Below are 26119 nucleotides of genomic sequence, written 5' to 3'. Positions count from 1 at the left end.
ATTATGCAGGAAGATTTAAGTCTGAAAATCAGTGAGGATTTAAAAAGTATAATTCCTCTCTATTTTATGTTGTCTAAATCATAGCTGGAAAATTTTGTCTTGTTGATAGAGATTTCTCCCTCAAAAGAAAGATGCTCTGAAGCAGCTGAGGATGTTGTTATTTTTGCTATATTTTCCATATATGTTGCTCTGGGATTTTTTGCAGATTGCAAAACAAAAAAAAATGGTTATCATAAATTGGATACCAAAATATCTCATCCTTTTCAAAGTCTTCTTCATCAGCCATGAGGCTTAACTTCCTGGACTTTCCCAGAAACTGACCCTCTTTCTCACCATGTATTTACTACAAATGTACAAATATTTTGATGTGAACAGTTTGAGTAGAGACTTTGAAGAAGCAGGATAGTAATAGTATCAACGTTTTTGTACGTGTTAGAAAAGTCTTTAGGGACTATCACAGGTAGCCAAAACAAAACAAAAAAAAAAAAAACCAACAACACCCAAACAAACAAAGCAGAGACATCACCCTGCCAACAAAAGTGCGTATAGCCAAGGCTATGATTTTCCCAGTTGCAATGTATGGCTGTGAAAGTTGGACCATAAGGAAGGCTGAGCGCCAAAGAATTGAGGCCTTTGAACTATGGTGCTGGAGAAAACTCCTGTGAGTCCCTTGGACTGCAAGGCAATCAAACCGATCAGACCTAGAGGAAGTCAACCCTGATTGCTCTTTAGAAGGCCAGATCCTGAAGATGAAACTCAAATACTTTGATCACCTAATGAGAAGGAAGGACTCACTGGAGAAGAGTGTAATGCTGGGAACGATTGGGGGCAAAAGAAGAATGGAATGACAGAAAATGAGGTGGCTGGATGGAGTCACTGAAGCAGTTGGCGTGAGCTTAAATGGACTCCGGGGGATGATAGAGGACAGGAAGGCCTGGAGGAACATTATCCATGGGGTCGCAATGGGTCCGACATGACTTTGTGACTAACAACAACAACAACAACAGGTAGCCAAGAAAGCAAACAAATCTATCCAGAATTCTCACTTGAGACCCAAATTATCAAACTTCAGATCTATTATGTAAAGATCTAACTTTCAGAAGTAACCTATAATGCTGGAAAAAGAAAAAAAAACAGGATCACCAGCAACAAAGTGTACAGAGTCAATTGCAGCAGCAATGGGTCCAGCATTGGAAGACTTGAAGGAGAAGTTTGGGGACAGATAGTCATGGAGAAAATCTATCTGTATGGTCTGTAAGAATTGATATCAACTCGATGGCACATCATCTTCAATCACTGTTTTAATTTCAAACCAAAATTCTGAAATCTTCCTAATGTTCAAAAGGTTACTGAGCAGAAAGTTGGTATACTTCAACTTAGTTTACCTTAACTTTATTTAAACGTCCGAGAAGCCTAAAATGGACAAATCCATCTAAAAATCCTACATTTCTCACCAGTTCACTTGATGTCATACTGAAAGGGCATCACTAGATGGCAATATTTTACCAGCTAACTCCAACCTGACAGCTGGAGCAGAGAGAAAACTCAGCATTTCCTTTCCTGTCCTTAAACACCTTCCAAATCCCAAGCCCAGATACTGTTTCTAATTTGTGAACTGGCAAACCTTTCCTAATTCTCAGTGCTTCATCTTGGCACTATTTCCCATTTTTTCTTAAGAGGCAGACATAGTTCCAAAGCACTATGAAGAATCCAAAAGCCAGAACCTTCAGGATAAATTAGCCAAGAAATGTATTATCTGTTGTGCTGCTACTTTGAAGAAAATTCTCAAGTGCAATGAAGAGAGAGGGGAAATATATATTTCCCCATTTGAGCTGGGATTTTCAAAAAAAAAAAAAAAAGACTTTTATTTGACTTGTGATGTGAAGCTGTAATTAATGGGGCTGACAGCAGATTTGGAGCAGGCTTTCAGCACATGGGGAAGAAAAAATAGAACGGCAGCGTTGTGGTACAATATATAAATATTTCATTAGCACAATAATGGCCCTAGTTAAGTATTCCATGCATGGCTCTTCAAATTGAATGAGTGCAGATTTTTTACAGATGTCTCACATGCATAATGTAGTTGGCTCTACCATTTTGTAGAGCAGAAAGTACATTATATAAACGAGCCCCATATTTCATTTTCTATGCAAACACTACATCTACAGGTTAGGTTATCCACTCATGGGTAGAAACTGTAATTAGGTCTTCAATCCACTGAGTAAATGGGGCCATACAATTATTGTTCCAATGTTGCAATATCCGTCTTTTAGATATAACAAGGGCATGGAGAATACATGTATGTTGTCCACTTGTCAAGTTCCATGTACTAGATATGGAATTCAAGGGAATTTTATCCTCTGAAAATTGTATCTTTTGTCACATTTATGCAGTCCACTATTTTCTCTCAAATTTAGTATGCATCGCTGTAAAAACATGGGTTTTTAAAAAAACATTGTCCTTATTACATCTCCAACAAAATGCTCTGCTAGACAATTCTTTTCTATATGGAGTCTAAATTCCAAATATTATTTTTTGTTGTATAAGTGGTAGGTTAAAATCCATTAACACTTTTGTTAAAACATTGTCCTATTGTCTAGACCCATGACGGTGAACCTATGGCACGCATGCCAAAGGTGGCATACGGAGCCATATCGGTGGGCATGCAAGCTCAGATCTGGCGCGCATGCGGGCACCGGCCAGCTGATTTCGCCCCTTCTGGGCCCACCAGAAGTAGGGAAACCAACTGTTTCCTGCCTCTGGAGGGCATCCGGGATGGGGTGGGGAAGGCTGTTTTTGCCCTCCTCCTAGAAAGGCTCTGGAGCCTGGGGAGGGCGAAAAATGGGCCTACCAGGCCCACCGTGCCATCGCGTGCCAAAGCGGAGGGAGCGTGGCGGGTCGCGCACACATGCGCGGGGGGTGGGGTGCATAGAATTATGGGTGTGGGCACGCATGCGCGCGACACCCCCCCTGCTCCCCCCACTTTTGGCATATGATGGCAAAAAGGTTAGCCATCACTGGTCTAGACAATATAAAAACCTCTAATTCTTTATTCCTCTCATCTCTTAACATTTATTGATAACAAATAACAAATGTTAACAGATGTTGTAGTTGTAAATATTGCCACTGAGTTACATCTCATAATTATATCTGAAAGCACAACATATGTTATTCATTTTCATCATTTATCAATTGGGTCAAAATCAATACCCCACTGTCATCCAGTTTTTCCATATTTACAATCTTTTCCTCCATTTTTAATATTGGATTTTCTGATAAAGTCAATTTGACATGAGAAAAGGAATAGTTGTTTTTAGCTATTACATTCTATAGTTTTTTAACTGATATAATTGTTTCTAGAGATACAACTATTGCATTTAGACACTTATGCTATAGGTTGGTCCATCCATCCAATAGTACTATATATGTGTATTCCAAAGTTGCCCAAATCAGAAAATTAACAAGAATTGTGGGCTTCCAGTATTTAATACTTGATAGTAGGTAAGCTTGATGTTATAGCTCCAGATTCAGAAAACCAAATTCTCCATTAATTGGTAATAGCAATAGCACTTAGACTTATATACCGCTTTACAGTGCTTTACAGCCTTCTCTAAGCAGTTTATAGAGTCAGCATATTGCCTCCAACAATCTGGGTCCTCATTTTACCCACCTTGGAAGGATGGAAGGCTGAGTCAACCTTAAGCCTGGTGAGATTTTGAACTGCCAAATTGCAGGCAGCCGGCAGTCAGCAGAAGTAGCCTGCAGTACTGCACTCTAACCACTGTGCCACCGTGGCACCGTTGCATGTACTTTAAAAAAATGTCATAGGACATTTCTTCCTTTTTGCTTATTAATTTTCAGTCCAAGGAATAATATTTTCAAAAGTTTTCCATCTCAGAAGCAACTCTGTACAACAAAGGATCACAGAGAAGCATTTCTCGTAACCAAGGCCTGATTTTGTTTGGGAAGAGCAGCTCAGAAAAGAAAAATATTTCCATTACTATCAGTTGACATTCAACATTTTCCATGTAGACATAGTGCTTGAATGCTAGACAGAAGTACATTACAGCTAGCTGACACTCATTTTGTAGCAGTGTTTTCCATGTTTCATACAGAATAAGCTTTCCATATAGGTGAGATGGGTTTCTATTTGAAGTGTTTAGGAGATGGGAAGGCTAAGCTGGATGGCAGAGTTAAATGTATCATCATTTGGAATCTTGGAACTCCCACCAGAGACCAAAGTCCAGCGCCCGTGAATTCCACTGACCCTTATCTAGCACCAATTTGACATTGATTGTTAGTTGACCAGATTATTGTGTATAGGTAGCAATAATAAAGTTTTCAGTTCTTTGAACTCAGTGAGTGTTCTCAGTTCTTTTTTCCTGACATTTACTAGATGCTTTGTTGATTTCCATTCACTAGTAGTAATAAATGTTGTTGTTTCATATTTATACATCTTATTGAATTTATCATACAGATAGGTCAGTTTTATGGTGAATCACTTCAACTTTTTTTAAAAGGGCAGGATACAAATTCTGCACAGGAAATAATAATAAATAATAAAAATAATATTAAAGTGTGAGGAGGAAAAAATGCTGAGGGAAAGAGAAGGATTTTGATAAGATTAGAACTTCTCAGTAAAGTTTTCACTGGGGTCTACGTATAACCCAGATATTTTTTTAAGCATTTCATAGAGTCATATCGATATGAATCTGAAGAATATCACAAATTTATCCACCCCATTTTTTGCAATATGCGAGAAAACCAATTACATTATTCTTGAAAGATATTGGTCCAGCCTCTTCTTAAAAAGCTCCAGAGATGGAGAAGCCACAGTTTCTGAGGATTTATATTGTACTAATCAGTAAAATGCTTCAGAAATGATATGAATGGAACAAACAAGCAAACAAAAAATAGTCTAAATCAATGCATTCAAAACTTAAAATGGAGTTTTGCCCATAGTACTTTAATATAGCCTGGAGGCATGTCTTTGAGATGTCAGAATGAAGGGTGACTCAGAAAATCAGATGCACAATATGAGGGTTCCTAATGTACTTCCTCTGTTTGCGAGAATGCTGGAACCCTACACCCCACAAAGAATGCTGGAGGCTCAGTGTTTCTGCACAAATGTGAAAGCAGTATTCTTCTGAAAGTTTTATATGTCTGCTCTTTTGGCCCTAATCTTGTACACAGCATGTTTGGTGTTGTGCATATTTTTTCCTGATTTATGCCTTTTTGCATGTGATTTTTTTTTTTACATGCACAATTTAGGAAAGTTCTTTTTTTAACTTTATAAACTGCATTGTAAAATACTTTGTAAAAGGAAGAAATCAATGTGAGAGTATTGTTTCAGTTTTCATATGAGCTCAAATAGTACAAGCAGAATATATTTAAATAGAAATTAAGAAACTCTTTTCCTACAATTTTGGAAAAGAAAGTGCAAAGTAGAGATTTTTTTTTACATATAAATGTTGTAATATGCAGGAAGTTTATTGTTTGTGAGGGTTGGAAGGTGGAATTAAAGACAGGGCCAATCCTGCTTAAAAAGTGGGAATTATTAGTTGGAATTATTAGGAACCTCCTAAAATGGTCCATGCCATTCTGCTGAGTGATGAACTCAATACCTAGGCATCTATGGAAAAGTTAGTCCTATTATTAAGCAAGCCAAATGTCTTTAAGAATACCACCGATACTGCATTTCTCTGAAGCAACGCAACTCTACAAATCCTCAAGCTTCTCTCAAGATGGGTGTAACCAGAATATTCCCAGAAGCTTGATACCAAGTGCTTAGTAACCACTTGCTGCTTTCTGAAGATTTATATGGCCAGTAGTTATTCTACAAGAAATTTATTACTGTCAAATAGATAGATCATCGCTGTTGCTATAATAACAGTTTATTGATAGCAAAAAGCCCCATAGATCAGTTTATATAGTATTGCACCATTGTGGTGCAGTAGTTAGAATGTAGTACTGCAGGGCTAACTCACTGCTCACTCCAAGAGTTTAATTCTGACCAGGCTCAAGGTTGACTCAGCCTTCCATCTTTCCGAGGTTGGTAAAATGAGGACCCAGATTGCTGAGGGAAATATGCAGACTCTGTTAGCACTTAGAGCGGGTTGTAAAAGGCCTGTGAAGGGGTATATAAGTCTAAGTGCTATTGCTATTTACAAGTCAGCATCTTAGTTCTCCTTACAAGATAGGCTGATTTAGGGAATGGTTAAACTTCATGGTGGTGCCCACCTGACTTTAATATTTAGATTCTTTTAATTTTAAAAAGGGGCAATTTGGCATGATGCCAGGGGATTCTGGAGTGTGTGTCTGTAAGGGGTAAAAAAGTCAAGATGGCCACCATAATCTTGTGATCCATTTCTTTTTTATATCTTTAAATGATGCACATTAAAAAAGCAGGACATTTATTGTATGCTGGTGGTTGCCAGCTTGACTCTTTTCACAGACACAGACACAGACACAGACACAGACACACAAACACAACACTTCCCTGCAGACAATCTGTATATTGCAAAACACAACACCAGTTTTCAGCTTTTTTGTTAGCCAGACTGCCTTTGGACCTCTCAAAGTGAGTTGCTCACTAGCCCCCTTGTCCATAAAAAAAAAAAAGACAGAGATCAATCAAAGTTGAAAAAAACACATTTCAGTGTGTTGGAAGCATATTCAAGACCCGAATACACCAAGACTTGCATTATATATATATAATGACACTTCCAATTTTACGTGGGAGAAGACCCGAATAACCAAAGACCTACATACAAACACCCGCGAAAACCTGAGAAAACAAATATATATATATATATATATATATATATATATTTGTTTTCTCAGGTTTTCGCGGGTGTTTGTATGTAGGTCTTTGGTTATTCGGGTCTTCTGGCAACGAGGCTGCCTGGGTCTGCTGAGCGGGAACCCTCCATCTCTTGCCTGGCCCGAATCGCTCCTGGCCCAGCGCTACCAAGGGCCCCGAGGTCAGAAAGACCAGCCTCTAACTGGAGCTATGTGAATCTGGTCGGTGAGGTCGGTGAATCTGGTCGGTGAGCGGGAGATGGAAGCAACTGGAGAATCTGGTCGGTGAATAGGTCTTTGGTTATTCGGGTCTTCTCCCACATAAAATTGGAAGTGTCTTGGCGACGTTTCGACGAAGTCTCATTCGTCATCTTCAGGCTGGTGTTCTCAGCTTCGTGCTTCCAGGAGCAATCTTCAGGCTGGTGTTCTCGGCTTCGTCCAAAGAACACCTGGCAACGAGGCTGCCTGGGTCTGCTGAGCAGGAACCCTCCATCTCTTGCCTGGCCCGAATCGCTCCTGGCCCAGCGCTACCAAGGGCCCCGAGGTCAGAAAGACCAGCCTCTAACTGGAGCTATGTGAATCTGGTCGGTGAGCGGGAGATGGAAGCAACTGGAGCCTCGAGGTTGCCTTTGACCAGTGCTGCCTTTGATTCCCAGGTGGATGCTTTGGCAGTTCATGGAGCCTACACAAAAATTTCGGCCTGGCAGAAAAGGGGCTCCGGGGAGGGTTTGGGGGGCGGAAACAGGCAGGAGGGAGGATGGCCGGCCCTCCTTCATTTCGCCTGGAAGAGCGGAGGATTTAATCATTCCCCTGCCCTTGGCAGGCGGGGGAGGAGAACTGCGCAGCAGGGGTCCAGTGGGGTATGCATGACTCCCGGCTTTGCCGCTTTCTTCCTTCAGGTGGGAAGCCCCAAACCAGCCTCGAACCCCCACCGCATCCCCTCCCTCCCTCCCTCCCTTCCCTTCCCTTCCCTGCCCTACTATGCGTCTCCCCGTCGAGCCCCCAGAGAACATCTGTGTAGGGAGGATGGAGGGGGCCCCCGAGTTTCTGCTGTGGTGCGGGGAGCTGTGAAGGCCTGGCCTGAAAAGGTAAGGGCGATGGCAGGGGATGCAGAAGAGGCTGGGCCAGAGACAGAGATAAACAGAGAGAGAGGGAGAGAGAGACATAGAGAAATACAGAGAGACGGGAGGGGGAGACAGACAGAGAGAGATACAGAGAGAGGGGGGAGAGAGACATAGAGATACAGAGAGAGGGGGAGAGAGAGACACATAGAGAGATAAAGAGGGGGGAGAGAGAGACATAGAGAGATACAGGGGGAGAGAGACAAAGAGAAATACAGAGAGAGGGGGAGAGAGAGACACATAGAGAGATACAGGGGGGGGAGAGAGAGAGACAGAGAGAAATACAGAGGGGGGAGAGAGACAGAGAGAGATACAGAGAGAGGGGAGAGACAGAGACATAGAGATACAGAGAGAGGGGGAGAAGGAGACACATAGAGAGATACAGAGGAGGGGAGAGAGAGAGACATAGGGAGATACAAACGGGGGAGAAAGAGAGACATAGAGAGATACAAAGAGAGAGGGGGAGACAGAGAGGGAGGATTTTGTGGTTCCCATTGTTTTTTAGCAACCGGTTCTCTGCCCTAATCACCAGCTGAGTAGGCGTGGCTCGGGGGCTGTCATGTGACTTATGAAAGTGAGTGACGTCGAGTTGCCCACGGCCACCAAATGTTCGTGGAGACTTTGGAACTTCTTTTAGCCCAGCAGAAGCACCAGACTGAGCCACAGCAACGCGTGGCTGGGTACAGCTAGTATAATAATATACTATAATGTCTACTGTTGACCCCATTCCTAAAAGGTCTGTAAGGGGTGTGCATAAGCGCACCAATGTGCCTATCATCCTCATCCTAATGTCCCCTTTTATTTGTATCCATTTCATGTATTCATAATCATGTTTATAGTTATATCTGTTATCTTATACATGCTTGACAAAATAAATAAATAAAAAATATACCGTTATCACCCCTGAGACTAATACAAATAGTTGGAAAGAGACAGAATTATCTTAATGCCTCTCTGATCATTGCAGAAATAAGAGGGAAACTGCATTAAATCTTCAGAAGTTTTGCTGAATTTTGCTACAGCTGAAAACTTCTTTCAATCCTTCATTTTAGCAATGAACAACCAGAAGTATCAGCCTTTCCTGAAGAGGCTTGGGTTCTTGTCTGATTTGTTTCTTGTACTTCCTTTGTCTGGTCACTCACCAAATGACAGAAAAGAAAAATAATTTCCTCCCAGCCTTGATAATCAGCCATAGCCCCATATTTCATTCCCAGGTGTGAGAATAGATGCCCTTTTGCACAAGATGAGATCCCAGTAGTCTGAGAGTCAAGGCCAATTTATTGCCATAATCTTGATGAATGGCATTCCTCTTAAGGCAAGAACTTGTTTCTCTTGGGAAAGATTTTCCCACCTGTGTCCTTAGAGAGGCTCTGTAAATTACCAGCCCTACATTTTCTACCAGCTCATTGCTACTCTTTGTTAGCAATCATCTACTGGCTAGCAATTCAGAAGGGTTCCAAATGAAAGGGAAGCCCCATTTTATATATTTCTCTGCATGATGCACCAGTGGTGAAATCCAATTTTTTTTACTACCAGTTCTGTGGGCGTGGCTTGGTGGGCATTGTAGGAGAAGGATACTGCAAAATCTACATTCCCTCCCCACTCCAGGGGAAGGATACTGCAAAATCTACATTCCCTCCCCACTCCAGGGGAAGGATACTGCAAAATCTCCATTCTCACCCAACTCTGGGACCAGCCAGAGGTGGTATTTGTCGGTTCTCCAAACTACTCAAAATTTCCACTACCGGTTCTCCAAACTACTCAAAATTTGTGCTACCAGTTCTCCAGAACTTGTCAGAACCTGCTGGATTTCACTCCTGGGATGCACACAGTTAAATCAGAAATCTCCAAACTGTTTAGCTCATCAACACCTTCATATCAGACTGTACATTGACTCTCAAACATTTATGATATTAAAATAACTTAATTAGTTATTAGTTAACTACTTTAACTAATAATACTATAATAGTAACAACATTGATCCCTTGGATAGTCCCATTGAACTATAGGGAGCAAAACTGACCACTGAGACGAATACTGAATTAAACTACGTAATTCAGTAGCATCGAATGTAATAATGGCTATCAATTTAGCTGGATTTATATGGTTCTGGACAAATTTATTCTAGCTGTTGAAGAGCAAGCCCGAAAGAAGGATCTCACTGGCCAGCAAGTCACATCACGTAAAATTGGAAGTGTCTTGGCGACGTTTCGACGAAGTCTCATTTGTCATCTTCAGGCTGGTGTTTTCGGCTTCGTGCTTCTAGGAGCAATGTGAGATCGCAGCTGTTTCTTCCTTTTAACTGCTAGTGGGGGTGTGAACTGATTGGGTGGGAGCTTGGCTGTGTTCTGATTGGGTGGAGGTGTGTTCTGATTGATTGGGGGTTTGGCTGTGCTCTGATTGGATGGGGAGTTGGCTGTGCTCTGATTGGATGGGGGTGAAGCCTGAAGATGACGAATGAGACTTTGTCGAAACGTCGCCAAGACACTTCCAATTTCACGCGGGAGAAAACCCGAATAACCAAAGATATATATATCTATATCTATATATATATCTTTTTTCCTTTTTCGTAGGCTTTTATGTGCATATTCTTTCTAGCCAGGTTTTACCTACGTAAACTTATACTCCATACTAAAAATAATTTTAACAATTATTGTAAATTTATTTTAGAAATGGTGGATGATACAATGGAAACAAATTTAAAGAGGACCCTGTAGCAGCTGTATTCATCTCTTTCCCTTTTCAGACTAAAAACTGTTATTAGGGCAAAATTGTAAGGTACCAGTACTTCAGGGGTGGGTTCTACTAACTTTACTACTGGTTCACAACGAGGCCGCGTGCAAGCGCAGAAGTGTTTTGATGACATCAGGGTCAGTGGGTAGAGCCTCCCACCGGTTTTACTACCGGTTCTATAGAACCGGTGCGAACTGGGGGCAACCCACCACTGCGGTATTTCAACTTTAGCAAAAAAATATTCTTCTAAGAAGAGTTTGAAACACATTGAAGAGAGACACATGTATGGCTGCTAAAGGTACTTATTGGCTGCTATCCCACACCCAGATATCTGGTGCTGCTAAAAGGCAAAAATAAATAAATAATAATAATCCTCAGAGTCTGCTGTCTTCTTGTTATTCCCCCCCAAGCATTCAGCTGCTCTCCTTCCTTTCCAAGGATCAGATGCTTCTTCATTGTGGGAACCTGTTTCAGGAAGAGCAGACATAATTTCCTCCCATATTTCTTTAACCACTTTTGAGCAAACTCTGGCTTTGAAGTGGTGTGTTGAAAACTGATTTACTTCCTTCCAACTAGAATTATATTATAGTATATTGATGTACATAATGTATTTATTGTGGATAGCACAGCTCTGGTGCAGCATCTGTTTCCCAGAGAGATCCCTTTCTTGAAACAAATTCAACAGCCAAGGAAGATTACAACACTAAGAGGTCAAGAGATTTATTCAAGGTCAAGCCATAAGTCAGTGAAGGAGACTCCACTGGGATTATCAAAACTCAGGTCCTTTGTTTGGTCTCAGAGATACCTTAATCCATCCTGTATAGTTTAGGGAGAGGGAGAATAAGAGAGACAGCTGCAGGCTTAGAATACAGATGATGACCATCTTGATTTAGTTGAAATATGTTATTTGCTTATCAGAACTGAATCGTACCCTTCTTCTAAAGGGAAAGGGCAACTCTAATCCCAGAGAAGGTTAAGTAGAACCTTCTCAGATCTCTTTATATCTATTCACATTTGCAGCAATGTTCTAACGATGACATCAAGTTAGATTTATCCAAGATTAGAAGTGGGAAGAAGCCTACACGCTGTCTATTGTATCTCAGGAAGTATCTGTTTTTGCTACAAAGCATCCAGCAGGACACAAGATGTGGTGAGCCATAAATCATGCAAGTGCTAAAAATCAGATTCTTTTCAAGATTGCTTTTGCTGAGTAATCCTATTGAGTAATCCTTTGTTACAGACTGTATCACACAGTTCTTTACTCTGAAATAAGTCTCACAATGTTTGATCAGATGTAGTTGCTGCAAGTAGGTTTCAAGATAACATGTACTTGTCCAGTTATTAATGATCTGTAATTCCCATAATACCTCACCACCAGTCTTCTGCCTAAGGCTGAATTCAACTGCAACAACATCTGGAGGGCACACAGTGTCCATTTCTTGTACATAGAATAAACTATCTTTTTCCATTGCCCAGAGCTTTTGCATAGGCAATTAAAAAGCATAAACACAACAAAATCTGTGAATGGCTTCAATTACTATGATTTTTCAGCTTCTGTATTCCAGCATTTGTTTCTCACTAAAGCTTTTATGGTTTGTTTCTCAGCTTCTATTTATTTACACCAGGGTTGGGAATCTTTTCATGCTTCAGATCACATTTAACATTCTGAGCAGAAAAAGAAACTGCAATAGATGGGATAAAAATCAAAGAAGGTGAGACTTCCACATTGATGGGCCCTCGATTTGATTCCCTTCTTTCAAATATAATAAGCACTATGCCAGGGATTTATACTACAGTTCTTGAATATTTCCTTCCTAAGAATGATAACCAATCTTTGGCAATAATAGGAAAGACATCTGGGCGGGAGGCTACACATATGAGCATTAGGGTTGTAGGTAACTTGCCTTGGCTGTCCACCTCTAATTTACAGAGTCCATTGGAAGACAACACATATAATTGGAAAGCTTGCACAGTAAAACTGGTACATTCACATCACACAGGATAGCTTTAATGGAGAGAGAAAAACCTTTACAACAAATAAAACTTGGAGTGAGAGATCAGGTCATGGAGGAAATTGCTTCGGGTCTATTGTCAAATTCTGTTCAAAACTAAAATATTCTACCTGGTTGGAAGCAAAAAGAACCAAACACATACTGCTTTTAGAAAATGAAATCATGATACAATTTTGAATGACTGTAAAACTGGATATTTGTCCATATTCTCAGATAGTTAAGTACATAGGAAATTCTAGAAAAACCTCTGGAAAGATCTTTAATCCTCACGCCATTCTTTTGTGATATTATATTAATAACATACTCAGTAACAATGTACATTTAGCTGAAAACATGAATGGCAAATTAAAATTGCCCCATATTTTGAAGTTTTGTTCTTTGGAAATGATTTCTGGGTTGGAAGAGTATATTAATTTGAATTCTGCAAGGGTGTTTTGGAGTATTTCCAAGAAGAAAACTAAACTATTCAATTTTTGAAAGGATATAATAAATCATGTCTCAAATAAGACCACCATTAAAAATTAATTTTAAAACCCTACAAAATAGAGAGAGAGAATAGCTCAAGAGAATAGGTTAAAACCATTTAATTATTATTAAGTCACCAAAAGTCTGGCTAAATTTTGCAGCATATAAATTTAATTCAATAAATAAATGAGACATCATATGCTATCCAGTAGAACAGATGGAATTTACCGTCAGCATACCATCCAAAAGATAATATTTGGTCAAATCAAGCCAAGGGAGCAAATGAGTAATCCTTAAGAGAAAGTTGAAAGTTTGGCCATCACCTCAGAATAAATTCTTTTTCACCACGTGTAGTATATAAAATACTTTGCTTGACTGAACTTGAACAGATGGCTTCTATTGACTCATTGGCCTATCCATTGGTCTATACTGACTCAGACCATTGGTCTATTTCACCATCAGCGTGAAATACTAAGTGTTCCATCATTCAGAAGGATAAAAAGATACCAAGGAACTGTACATGGACAATTTTACATAGAATACATGTGTTCTTCCAGGCAGCTACATTTCTTCATTGTATCACTGAATGGAAGCGATCCTGGTTTTGAGTGAAGATTTATTAGCTCTCCATTTCTATGGGAATAGATTTGATTTAACTTCCCAAATTAAATGTGGATCTCAGTATAATTATTTCTTGGCTCTCACCTGTCCAATTTGGGAAAATGTTTCTCTACTTAAAAAGTACATTTGTAAAGTATATTTTAAGTTAAATCATATTCTAAGGAGTAGAGTAATATGTGAAAACACATTTCAGGATAATATTCATATTTTGAAAAAATGAAGACCATACTGTGAATACTGGTGCTTTTAAAAATCAAAGGCAGATATTGATGGGAGAAATGAAAGAGGTCTCTGTGAAGATCAAACAGACTGGAAGGAAATCTAATGATCACTTACTTTTATTCCTTACTTTTCTTCAAATATGCTTTTTGAACATTTCCCCAAGAAGTCTCTTCTGTTGAGAGGAAAAGCCACAAAATATTGATTTAATTATTTTTTCATGAACCTCTCACCATTTTTCTAAGCTCAGCGGGGGACTCTAAATGTTAACGCCTCTCTGCATCATTTTAAGCTGAGTGATTCCTTTCTACAAAATCCGTTTCAAAGAATGTGAAAGTACAGCACAGCAAACTGGAAGCACTTCTAACTTTCTCATAAGGTCTAAGCACTTCTGACCCACCATCTCCTGGGAGCTGACAAATTGCAAACCATGTCATCTCATCTCTGTGAGTTGGCCTGGAAAGATGTGGGTTCTTTTAATTTGATGGGGTACTATGTGATTTTCTAGAAACATCACTTGCTAAATGTAAAGTGCTAATCAACAGTGTCAGCAAAATCATTCCTTTGACATTATTGTTTTGACACTGAATGTAATAGACTGATTAAGCCAGGAAAGAGCAATGCTTATTTGACTGCTGACAACGACTGAACCACAATAGACCAGCACACAGACTCCATTGAACTGATGAAACATGAAACTCAACAACTTTGCTGCAGAAAGTTCGCAGCCACAATACTGCTTGTCATTGAGAAATGTTTAGTCTCACTTAGGTGGGACATAACCAGTCCTTTCTTCCTCTACTGAAGTGAGTAATGTGCCACATTTCATACACTTTATTTAGTTCTCTTGCCTTCTCAAGATATGTTCATAGGCCTCAGCCTCTTCCTGTCTTTCCCAACCCACTTTTGAAAGGCAAAACACTTTCAGATGTGGGAATCAAAGTATGAAGGACAGCAGTTTGTTCTAAGGAGTAACATTCAAATAATGGCACATCAAGCTATTTATACGCTGTGGTTTTCAGTGTGAAGACAGATACAATGTAAAAAGAATTCAAAGTATCTCCCTCCGTCATAAGGTGAGCTGTATGTATGAATATATGTATGTATGTATGCAGTGGTGGAATTCAATTTTTTTTACTACCAGTTCTGTCGGAGTGGCTTGGTGGGCATGGCAGGGGCAGGATACTGCAAAATCTCCATTCCCTCCCCACTCCTGGGGGAAGGATATTGCAAAATCTCCATTCCCACCCCACTCTGGGGCTAGCCAGAGGTGGTATTTGCCAGTTCTCCGAACTACTCAAAATTTCCACTACCGGTTCTCCAGAATGTGTCAGAACCTGCTGAATAGCACCCCTATATACACTGCTCAAAAAAATAAAGGGAACACAAGCAGAAGACATCCGAGATCTGAATGAATGAAATAGCCTTATTAAATACTTTATTCGTTACATACAGTAGTTTTGTGTTCCCTTTAGTTGTTTGAGCAGTGTATAAACTATTGTATTATATAGAACTCTTTAGTTGTATGTAAAATTAACTGTTGGTTTAGAATTATCTAGAACATCTTATAGTAACAGTAGTAGTTTTTGAGTTAATGCATCAATTCCCAATTGTGAAATAAAAATATATGCTTTAATTGGATATATTACCACTCAACAATTGTAAGCAACCCAAATTCTTCTTGGAATACATCAAATGATCTTAAAATTGATTAATAATATTTTTTTATCTCTGATGCTTCAGAAAAGAAATTTACCTCCAATTTTCAAGTCAGGATTATCCTAAAGTGTCAATTTTTCATCCAAAGAAAGATCTAATTTAAGCCTCATTCCCCAAACAGAAAGTTGGCATGTTGATAGTAGATAATCTCAAAGCCTAATTAACACTTGAATAGGAGTTACCAGGAAATAGCAGAGTTGAGGATTGACACGGAAACTGTAGGTATGTGAAGGGGGGGTGGAACCATCCTGGAAAAAGACAGGGGCGTGCCAGTTTTGTGTTGTTGCCAAGAAAGCTGTATCCATAACATCTCTAGAAGCTAGGCTAAACTCAAATGAGGCTTTACTTTGATGCCATTACACTGTAATCAGCCATTACCATTACATTTCTTCCCTTGCTGTACTGCTTTTGAGCTTAATAGTGGGATTGTAGAGAGCATTCTATTAAGCAAGAATATTATGATTATTAAGTCCACATCAGGGGTGAAATCTAGCAAGGTCTGACAGGTTCTGGAGAACCGGTAGCGGAAATTTTGAGCAGTTCAGAGAACTGACAAATATCACCTCTGGCTGGCCCCAGGAGTGGAGTGGGAATGGAGATTTTGCAATATCCTTCCCCCAGGAGTGGGGAGGGAATGGGGATTTTGCAGTAACCTTCTCCTGGAGTTGGGTGGGAATGGAGATTTTGCAGTATACTTCCCCTGCCACGCCCATCAATCCACACCTACCAATCCACACCACGCCCACCAAGCCACGCCCACAGAACTGGTAGTAAAAAAAATTGGATTTCATCACTGGTCCACATAATATTTTTGTGAGTGCATTTTTCACATACACACATACAAAATTCCAAATCTGGTTCTAGCTCAAAATAGTTGATTATAATCCTGGCTTAATAAATCAGATGAAGTGATTTCTGAATTAAAATACATTGGAATTCAAATGTTTAGGCTTGGACCTTGATGGGATTTTAGCGGTAACATCATTCAAGCAAACGAAGAGTTATAAAAGAAGCCTTACAATCTTTTTTCATTGCGATCGGAATTGATTGACTGGCTTGTCACCCAAGCCTGATATCTGAGTCACTGACCCAAAATCATCCATCTGATTATCATGGCTAATCTGCCATTAGAACTCATAGTCTCCGGGTTTCTAGTCTGTGGCATTAACCAAACTGGTTATCATAGCAGCTACTTTATGCAGCCAACTCATTGAAGTTAATATAACCATTCTTATTTCCAAGCCAAACTATTTGTATGCTCTGAGGAAGTGGTGGAACAATTATCATTTGTGTGATTGGCGAAAAGAATGGTGAATACACACACACAAAAAATCAACACAAGATATTTGTGGTGAGAATATATTTATTTAGAAAATCTATATTTCCACCTACTTGCGCATGGTGACTCAAGATGGCTTACAAGGACATAAAAACGCCATATAAAAGAAATAAAAAGAAAAATGAAATAATAAAATAACCCCCTACTCCCCCATCCCGGTGACAACACACATTCATACTAGCTATTTAATGAGCTCCATCCCACTCTGGGTTCCCCAGGCCCGCTGGCAGAACCACATCTTCAGGGCTTTCTGAAAGAGTGTTAGAGTGGGGGCCAGTCTAATCTCTGGGGGATGATATTCTAGAGAGAGGGAGCCACCATGGAGAAGGCCCTTCTTCTGGGCCCCACCAGAGGTATCTTCTCTGGGATGGTACCCACAACATTCCTTGCCTCCCCCGCTCTAAAGTCAGGTAGATTTGAGCAGCAAGAGATGGTCCCTCAAATAACCTGGTCCCAAGCCATGAATCCCAGCTATAGATTGACTCCACTCCCCATTTCAAGGAGCGATATATGGTTTTTTTGGCATAAAGTCCTCCTTCAGACAAGAACCAAATACAGTCAGGAGCAGTTCATGACAGAGTGGGTGAATAATTATTGGAGCCACAGCCATTGTTGGGTGTGGTGAGTCAGTGATACCTTTACTGATTTTGCACTGATGTGGTTTAAAAAAGCTGTATTTGTTAGGCAGAATTATGTCAGCGTTCTTAACAGTTGATTAATAAAAGCTGTCTGACCTATACATCTTGCTTCAATCTTCCCCCTGCAGGACAACATTTAGTAGGAAATGAGAGATTTTGCTTTCAAGTCATAATCCTGCTGGAGGAGAAACCCTCAAAACCTGCTGTTTGCGCTATGAGGAATGCAAGTTTATTTTTTCCTTTTCTGACAATTATTAGTCCATCTCAGAAACTGCTGGATCAATTTAAAAATACAACATAAAAGTGCAAAAATGTACTTAACACCTGTTGCCACTAAACATTTATAACTAGAACTTCCAAGATGGTAGCTAATCTTTCTTGGGGTTATAAATTCATTATTTTCTCTTATTAAATATCAGACTACCAATAGAACTGGACAGAGTAGTTCCCTTCAAGTTTTGCATCCCTAAGTCTCCAAATTATTACCTGGGCTTATCCTAGATACATTTTATACAATATACAACAGCTCTAAAAATATTGAGTAATCTGTGGCCAGAGCAAAATTTAATAAGTCAGTTTCATGATAAATAAAAATTATCATTAAAAAGGACCTGGAACAAACATATTTGTACAATTTTTTTCCAAATACTGCCAAGAATTTTATAAACTATGATTCAAGAATGGAGTGGGCAACAAAGTAAGACCCCAAACTATTATCTTGTGAAGATTAACATTCACCCAGAAACACACACATATGAAATAAATCAGTGATTACTAAACTTGTGTTGCATCAGAGGTGTCCTTTATAATTCAGGACTGATTCATTTATATTCCATCCTTCAATGTCACTTCCTATTGAGCCATAACTATAGTGTTATATTGTCATAACACAGTTCCAGGCCTTCCTAGCAGTAACCAAATAAAAAGTGCAAGGTAACTGCCAAAACTAAGGCAAGCATAGCAACACCGATAGCTATTTCAATATCCAAGGCAACTCTATTATCACTACTAATCACTAACCAGACATGCTGATAGCACTGCCTGACTGGAAGGAGAACAATCAATAGAGATAGCTGATTACCCGTATTGATCTTTGTCACGTGACTTACACACAGAGACACTTCACAGACTACAGCCGTTGCACTCAGTGTTCCCTCAATTTCTCACACATCCAACTTTATTATTCTTTCCCATTTCCATATGCATTAGCATTGTTTAATTAAAGGGCTCCATGGCATTTGATATGCATATATTCACTATCTATGTGCGTCCCTTGGTTGTATATTTTATACACACACACATACATTGTGTATGACACAATGTATATATATACATACAGGTACATTACATTACATCACACCTGGGGTTTCTCTTCATTTTTTTTTTGAATTATTTTATTCTTAGATTTAATAATAGCAAATGAACTGCATTTTTAAAAATCTGGAAATGTAGGTTTCAACCTGAAAGTAATAATGACATATTGATCCAGGAAATACAAACTGGTTAAATCTCCCCTCACATGTCAATTAAATAAAATATTTAAATCAGCTTCCCCCTCTTGCCTAAACCACACAAGCTCCATTATGTAACAGACAATAGGATGCTTTTGAGCTTCTGTCTTCTCTTGAGAACTCAATATCACTACTAGCCTTAGTACACAGCCATAAGTAAGGAACAACTAGTCTCTCAGACTCAATGCAAACTGCTGTTTTTCACTGTTAAAGTCCTTAATGACTGAAAACTGACATCTCCCCTACTTGCTTTCTGTGTATTCTGCAGATTGAAATAATGTTTTGTTTTGTTTTCTGATATCCCTGTTCATCATCTCACCAAGGAGGATAGGGAACAAACAATGGTACCACTTGGAATATTTTATTTGTGTCCCACCTTTATTATTTTTACAAATAACCCAAGATTGGAGTCAAACATCTCCAACATGCTTTCCTCCTCCTATTTTCTCTATAACAACAACTCAGTGAGGTTAGTTGGACTGAGAAAGAGTGACTGGCCCAAGGTTACCTAGCTGGCTTTCATGGCTAAGATGGGACTCGAACTAACATAATGAAACACCCTGATCCAGTGACCCAGGATAAGGAAAGATGTCCTAAGAGGAAGAGAAGGTTAAAAATGAAATTCATGGGAAGGTACCAGTGGTGGGTTGCTACCAGTTCGCCCCAGTTCAGGAGCCCAGACATCATCTGCCCAGACGTCATCAAAAACGCTCTGTGCATGCACAGAACCACCGCACGCTCGCAAAGCGTGTCTAATAGCAAACTGGTAGCACCAGGATTTCAAACCCACTACTGGAAGGTAGGTACCTGATGGTAAATATTTTCCTCCCCACTGGGAAGGAGAAACCTGCTAAACTATGAACATCAAGCAGCTGATGAGGATACAAGAGGAGTCTAGGATTGTAATCAGTTGACAACTAAAATCCTGTCTTTTATTGATAAGATGAGACCTCACATGGAGTCCTGTCTCAATAATGATTAAGTATCTGAATGACCAAAAAGGTTAATATTTTTCACTCAAGGCATTAAAACTAAAGAATTGTTTCAAGAAATTCTGCAGCGGTTTTTTTTTTTTTTTTTTGGTTTCATTATATATTATTGTTTACTCTGACATTTGCTTCCATGCAACAAGCCATAGGCTGTAGAGAAAAGATAATGGTAAGGGAACAAAAATGAAAATTTTGCCCCTGAACTGCTCAAAGTCTTTAAAATAGCCTGTACTGAATTATAATCTCTACTCTTCTCCCCCATACTAAATGTTCTAATTCAGTGGTTCTCAACCTTCCTAATGCCACGACCCTTTAATACAGTTCCTCATGTTGTGGCGACCCCCAACCAGGGGTGGGTTCTAAATTTTTTTACTACTGGTTCTGTGGGCATGGCTTATTTTGTGGGCGTGGCTTGGAGGTCATGTGACTGAGTGGGCGTGGATAGCTGGTCATGTGACCAGGTGGCCATGGCTATGGGTATAGGGACTACTCAGAGGGCTGAAAAAAGTCATTTCTGACAGGTCCTCGCACTTTTGACTGGTCCTCACACTTATGACCATCCTCACATTTATGCCTATGCAGCATTCTTAACAACCAGTCACCCATTTCACAACTGCTTCTCTTCAACATGGTATAAGATAGGGCAAAAAACGTAAAATGTGAGGACAGTCGTAAATTCGAGGACTGGTCAAAAGTGCGAGGACCAGTCAAAAATAACTTTTTCAGCCCTCTGAGTAGTCCCTGTGCACAAAAGGACTACCCAGAGGGCTGAAAAATGTGATTTCTGACAGGTCCTCGCACTTTTGACCGGTCTTCGCAGTTATCATCATTTATGCCCATATCATGGTCATCATTTATGCCCATTGTACCATTCTTAACAACCATGTCACTCATTTCACAACTGCTTCTCTTCACCATGGTGACAAGATAGGGCAAAAACGTAAATTGTTAGGACAGTCGTAAGTTCGAGGACTGGTCAAAAGTGCGAGGACCAGTCAAAAATAACTTTTTCAGCCCTCTGAGTAGTCCATATGTATAAAGGATACAGCAATAGAGTGGGGTGAAGGAAGGGAAGGGAAATTAGAGTAGGAGTGAAGGTAAGAGAGGGAGGAAGAGAGGAGGAGAAGGAGAAAGAAAGAGGAAGTAGGGAGAAGAAGAAGAGGGGGAGAAGAGAAAATAAGAAAGAAAGAAAAGACAGAGGTGATAGGTTTGAGGAGAAAGACTGCTGTATAATAAAAAAGATGAAAGGGAAGAAAGCCAACCCCAAACAAATATTAAGATATTAAGATAAAGAATGAATTGTTAAACTTTAAAGAATAAAAGAGAACAAATAGCAATAAATAGCAATAATTAGAAACACACATACAAACATACAACGTATTTTCTTTGAACAGAGTATTTGGCCGGTTCACAAATTTAAACAGTTGTAGGAGGTTAGACCCACCCCTTTTCTAGAAGAATGAAATATTAAAAAGGCAGAATATTATATTTCCCTGGGTGAGAAATGGAGAAGCATATTTTACAGACAAAGCAGCTCCCACCTTCCTGCCCCCCACCCTTTGTTAATGGGCCAGAGGCAGAAAGTCAATCCTTTGTCAAAGGACATTTGCAACACAATAGCAACAGAAACTAACACAATGGGCCCCATCAAGCCATGTGATCCTGTCCACCATTAAACCATCTTTCCAAGCAGTCTCCATGTTTCCAGTGTCTTTTCCCCCACTTGGAGCAGAACCCAGAAGGATATTTCTTCCAACACAGTATTTAGTCATTTCAATTAAATTTACAATTTCTATATTTCCTTTTTACCATATTTATTCCTCATCTATTTTTTAAAAAAACCAATATTACCCTTCATCCTCATCTCTAATCTTAAATCAAATTCAATTTTTCCCTTCTATTCTATATTATACCCCTTCCCATTGTCATCTATTTTTATATCCATCCTCACATTGGTTAATTATGTAATACAGTTGTTTAATACAAATTCAACATTTTAATATAAATCAATTAGTTATATAACTACCTTTTTTGTATATTAATCAATATGAACATGAATATTCCAATTATTTCCATGCAATCCAATTTCTTACAAATCAATTAATTATATTTACCAATAATAATAAACCAAATAATTTCCCCCATATATTCCTCCAAACCACAACTTAACCATTTCTGCTTTCAATACAATATGCAATTAATAGTATCTCAATTATTACAATTCCCTAGTTAAATAGAGCTTTTTTTCTTCTGTGTTTTAAAATCTTGAACCTCCTCTTGCCCTAAATTTCCCATTGTTTGTAGTTTTGCACCTACCTTTTTTGGTGAGGAAAAAGAAATCTCTCTGCCTCATTTTGTCACGTTGCACCAAAGACCCTGCTTACTTTCAATTTTGCTTTTTCAGCATAGCTTGGGGAAAAAAAATCTGCTCCAGGAATTTACCTCTTTGCAGCTAGCTAGCAACAGAGCCCTCCGAAAAACAGCTGAGAGTAGGGCGGCTCTTTGAAGCCCCGCGGCAAGAATTTAAAGTTTTTTTTCCCTCTAGCCATCAGCTGGGACTCCGGAGGCAGCAATAGATTGGGAGTGGGCAGGGTAAGCGAACGGCGACCGGGCGATCCAGCAGAGGCAGAGGGTGAGGGTGAGTGAAGGCGTGGGGGGGGCGAGAGAGGGCTTTGGCGACCCCTGTGAAATGGCTGTTCGACCCCCAAAGGGGTCGCGACCCCCAGGTTGAGAACTGCTGTTCTAATTGTTTCTGGGTATGCAGTCTCTTGAGAATGGCAGATCAGCTGTTTCACTTTGCATAACCTTGTAGATTCAAAACTCTAACGAATGAAAACGTGATAAAAGTAAAAAAAAATAAAGTAAAACCTGATAGGAGGAGGAGGAAATGAAGGTGGGAAATGGAGAAATATCAATTATGTCTTAAATAATCTTGGATTGATAAAGGTTATACAGCTGGTATTAGCTATTTAATAGAAATAAAGCTATCAAAAGGATATTAAAAATGCCATTTAAAAATCAATGGATTCATCAGAAAATGTTTAGAATTTCACACACACACACTGATATTCAGAATTCATAATTGGACTGTACCTGTGCATTTTGTTTTTCTTCCCTAAATGTAGAACCTTGCTTTTTTTACTGTTGAATTTCATTTTGTTAGATAGCGCCCAATGTTCAAGTCTGTCAAGATCCTTCTGTATCTTAAGCCTATCTTCTGGAGTGTTGGCTATTCCTGCCAGCTTGGTGTCATCTGCAAATTTGATGAGTTCCCCATCTATCCCCTCGTCCAAGTCATTGATGAAGATGTTGAAGAGCACTGGGCCTAAAACAGAGCCCTGGGGTACTCCACTGCATACTTCCCTCCATGTAGATGCAGTTCCATTGAGGACTACACATTGGGTGTGGGTTGGTCAGCCAGTTATGAATCCATCTGGTGGTGATGCTGTCTAACCCACATTTTCTACTTTATCTAGTAGTAGGTTATGGTCTACTTTATCAAATGCTTTACTAAAGTCCAAGTAAATTATATCGACAGCATTCCTCTGGTCTACTAATTTTAATAATTAATAATAATATCTTAGTAGTGCAAACTTTCAAAAAAAGGACGAAGTAAAAATTGTTAAATACTCATCACTTTCAGCCTCCAGTTTAACTGTTTCATATTAGTTTCTAATCTACCACTATGTCCCATTTGGTAATCTAAGATGCAACTTCAGTCTATTTGCCCAGTATGGGAATTAAGAAAAGGAGTAACATTGTGGAGGAGCAAAATTACAACTTTTACCAATCTTTTGCCCTATGGCGTAAGTCTTTCAGGTTTTCTAACTCTTGGATTCTCTGTCACCAAAAGTTCCCACCAAACAAAGAAAAGCTACTTTGTTAGGGTACAAAAAACACCAAATGTCTGAAACCTATGATGAGCAGGACTTTGAAACAAAAATGAAAGATTGCTTCGGAACAATTAGAAGGAGTCTACTATTCTATGTGAATTTGCTTCAGAGAGCAAACCCCAAAATGAGACTCATCAGAATGTCTACTGAGATCAGCAATTGGCCCTGATCCAAGGGCAGCAATGGTTCCGCCATCCATAATGACTCAGAATTTGGAGGCTGCACCTCCGCTGCACCCAGCTCTGAAGGAACAGTAAAAGCTAACTTGAAGCATCTGCTTTGGCTGGAGTATCAGTGAAAGTTTTCACAGCTGCCAGGCTGAACTCTTCCCCTGCTCCAATTTTACATGCTTTTCAGGGGGTTGGTATATGAGTAATACCACATATTACCATTTGCCTTATGAAATGAGCTCTTTATATGACAGAGCATCAAGTATCGGGTAATCTCTGTCGAGAGGAAAGTTTGCACGCGAAACAAAACCCCATGGCCCAAGATTTCTATACTGGCTCATTTTGGAAGAGTACATATAAAAAAATAAAATATGAATGTTCATAATCAAAGAAAATGGCTTGGTCTTTTCAGTGCTGCATGAAGAAATGGGGTTTAGGATTAAAGACACCATACACAATTTTTGCTTATCCAAAGTTCTTTTCCTTCCTCTTAACTATAATTTAACACCTGCATACAACCTAGAAATCCTGGGAATGAATCTTGCAGTACATCTGAAAAAGTTGATTTAAGTTATTATGACATTTAATTCTACAGTACAGTGAGCTTTAGTAATACAAACATTCCACTATTCTGAGCCATGTGTATTATCAATCCTCTCCCATCTTTCTTCACTGAGTTTCTCGTGAAATTGATAAGACAATAAAGATGATGATTTTGTAATTTTCTATGTAGCTGTACCTAGAAATATTTTGACCAAGACTCTATCTGCTATTAGAATCACAACAGAATCCATAAAACTGACTTCCATTGCTGAAATCTACTCACAAGGAAGACCAGGTGAAATGGTGAACAACTTTACAGTTTCAGTCTTGAGTGATAAGGAGAAAGTTCATGCAACATAAAAATACAACACAAAGAATGAGCATGGGTTTTACAAAAACAATCCAACTAAAACAAGTATCTTATAGGAACTTAAAGACAGAAGAGTTACAGCCTCAATATATAATTGGTCATCTAAATAAAGCAAATCTATATCAATACATTTGACAAATTCAGCAGAAGAAAGGTGAAGGGACTTTCTGGGTGATTCCAATCATGTTAACTTCAACAAACCTCAGCACTGTTAGCGGTCTATGCAGTAATTTATCTAAGTGTTCAAACTATACAACAGAATTCCTATGGAGAAACAAGGAGTTGGTTTGAGTACAGAAGCTTTTATTGAAGATACTAAATAGTCCTAGTAACAAAAGAAGCCAGTTTTACTATCATATTAATCCAGCTCTCTTTTCTGCATTATGACTTGGAGTCTTCTCTGTATTCTATAATTACTATATTCAAAGGCACCAGTATATTATGCAAAAGCATCTGATGGAATGGGATGACGTCTAGTTTGTATTTGCTCATAAAGATAAAAACACTCACCTCCATTTTGACTAAATTCTGGAAGGGGAAAAAATGGTTGAAAGGTGCTCAGCTAGTCTAATGTTTCTCACCCTCAATAATTGTAAGATGTGTGGACTTCAACTCCAAGAATTCTCCAGGCATCTTATTGGCTGAAGAATTCTGGGAAATGAAGTTCACACATCTTACAGTTGCTAAAGTTGGGAAATCCTGAGCTAGTCAAAAGATTCCATCTTCCATTTGGGAAAGCACACAGCTGTAAGGAATTAAGTAATCAGGCTTAGAAGCCAAAGACTAAACATGACAAAGATTACAGCCTTTGAATGTTCATCATTGCCAACATCGTTAGAGAAACCAGCTGAGTCTTAAACTCCAAAAACTCCCAAATTCAAGGGAACAGATAAACAGAAACAAAGGCCACTCTTTTAAAATCATTAATTATGGACCAACAAAGCAGATAACCATTGCTTTCATTCACCAAAGTCT

General features: G+C 39.2%; 1 long non-coding RNA gene across 1 annotated transcript in view; it reads right to left on the bottom strand.

Annotated features, from left to right (window-relative positions):
- Positions 1-25721, bottom strand: part of LOC148116912 (uncharacterized) — a 31024-nt gene extending 5303 nt beyond the window's left edge. The window contains exons 1-2 of the long non-coding RNA XR_015733946.1: positions 25655-25721; positions 14090-14147 (exon numbers count right to left, since the gene is read on the bottom strand). This is a non-coding gene — a long non-coding RNA (uncharacterized LOC148116912). The remainder of the gene's footprint in view (positions 1-14089; positions 14148-25654) is intronic.
- Positions 25722-26119: the final 398 nt, after the last annotated feature.

The sequence above is a fragment of the Pantherophis guttatus genome, chromosome 1, assembly GCF_059756535.1.
Source record: "Pantherophis guttatus breed Tessera chromosome 1, ASM5975653v1, whole genome shotgun sequence".
Lineage (NCBI taxonomy): Eukaryota > Metazoa > Chordata > Lepidosauria > Squamata > Colubridae > Pantherophis > Pantherophis guttatus.
Note: the sequence above shows the minus strand (reverse complement) of the source record. Positions and strands in the feature narration are given on the sequence as shown.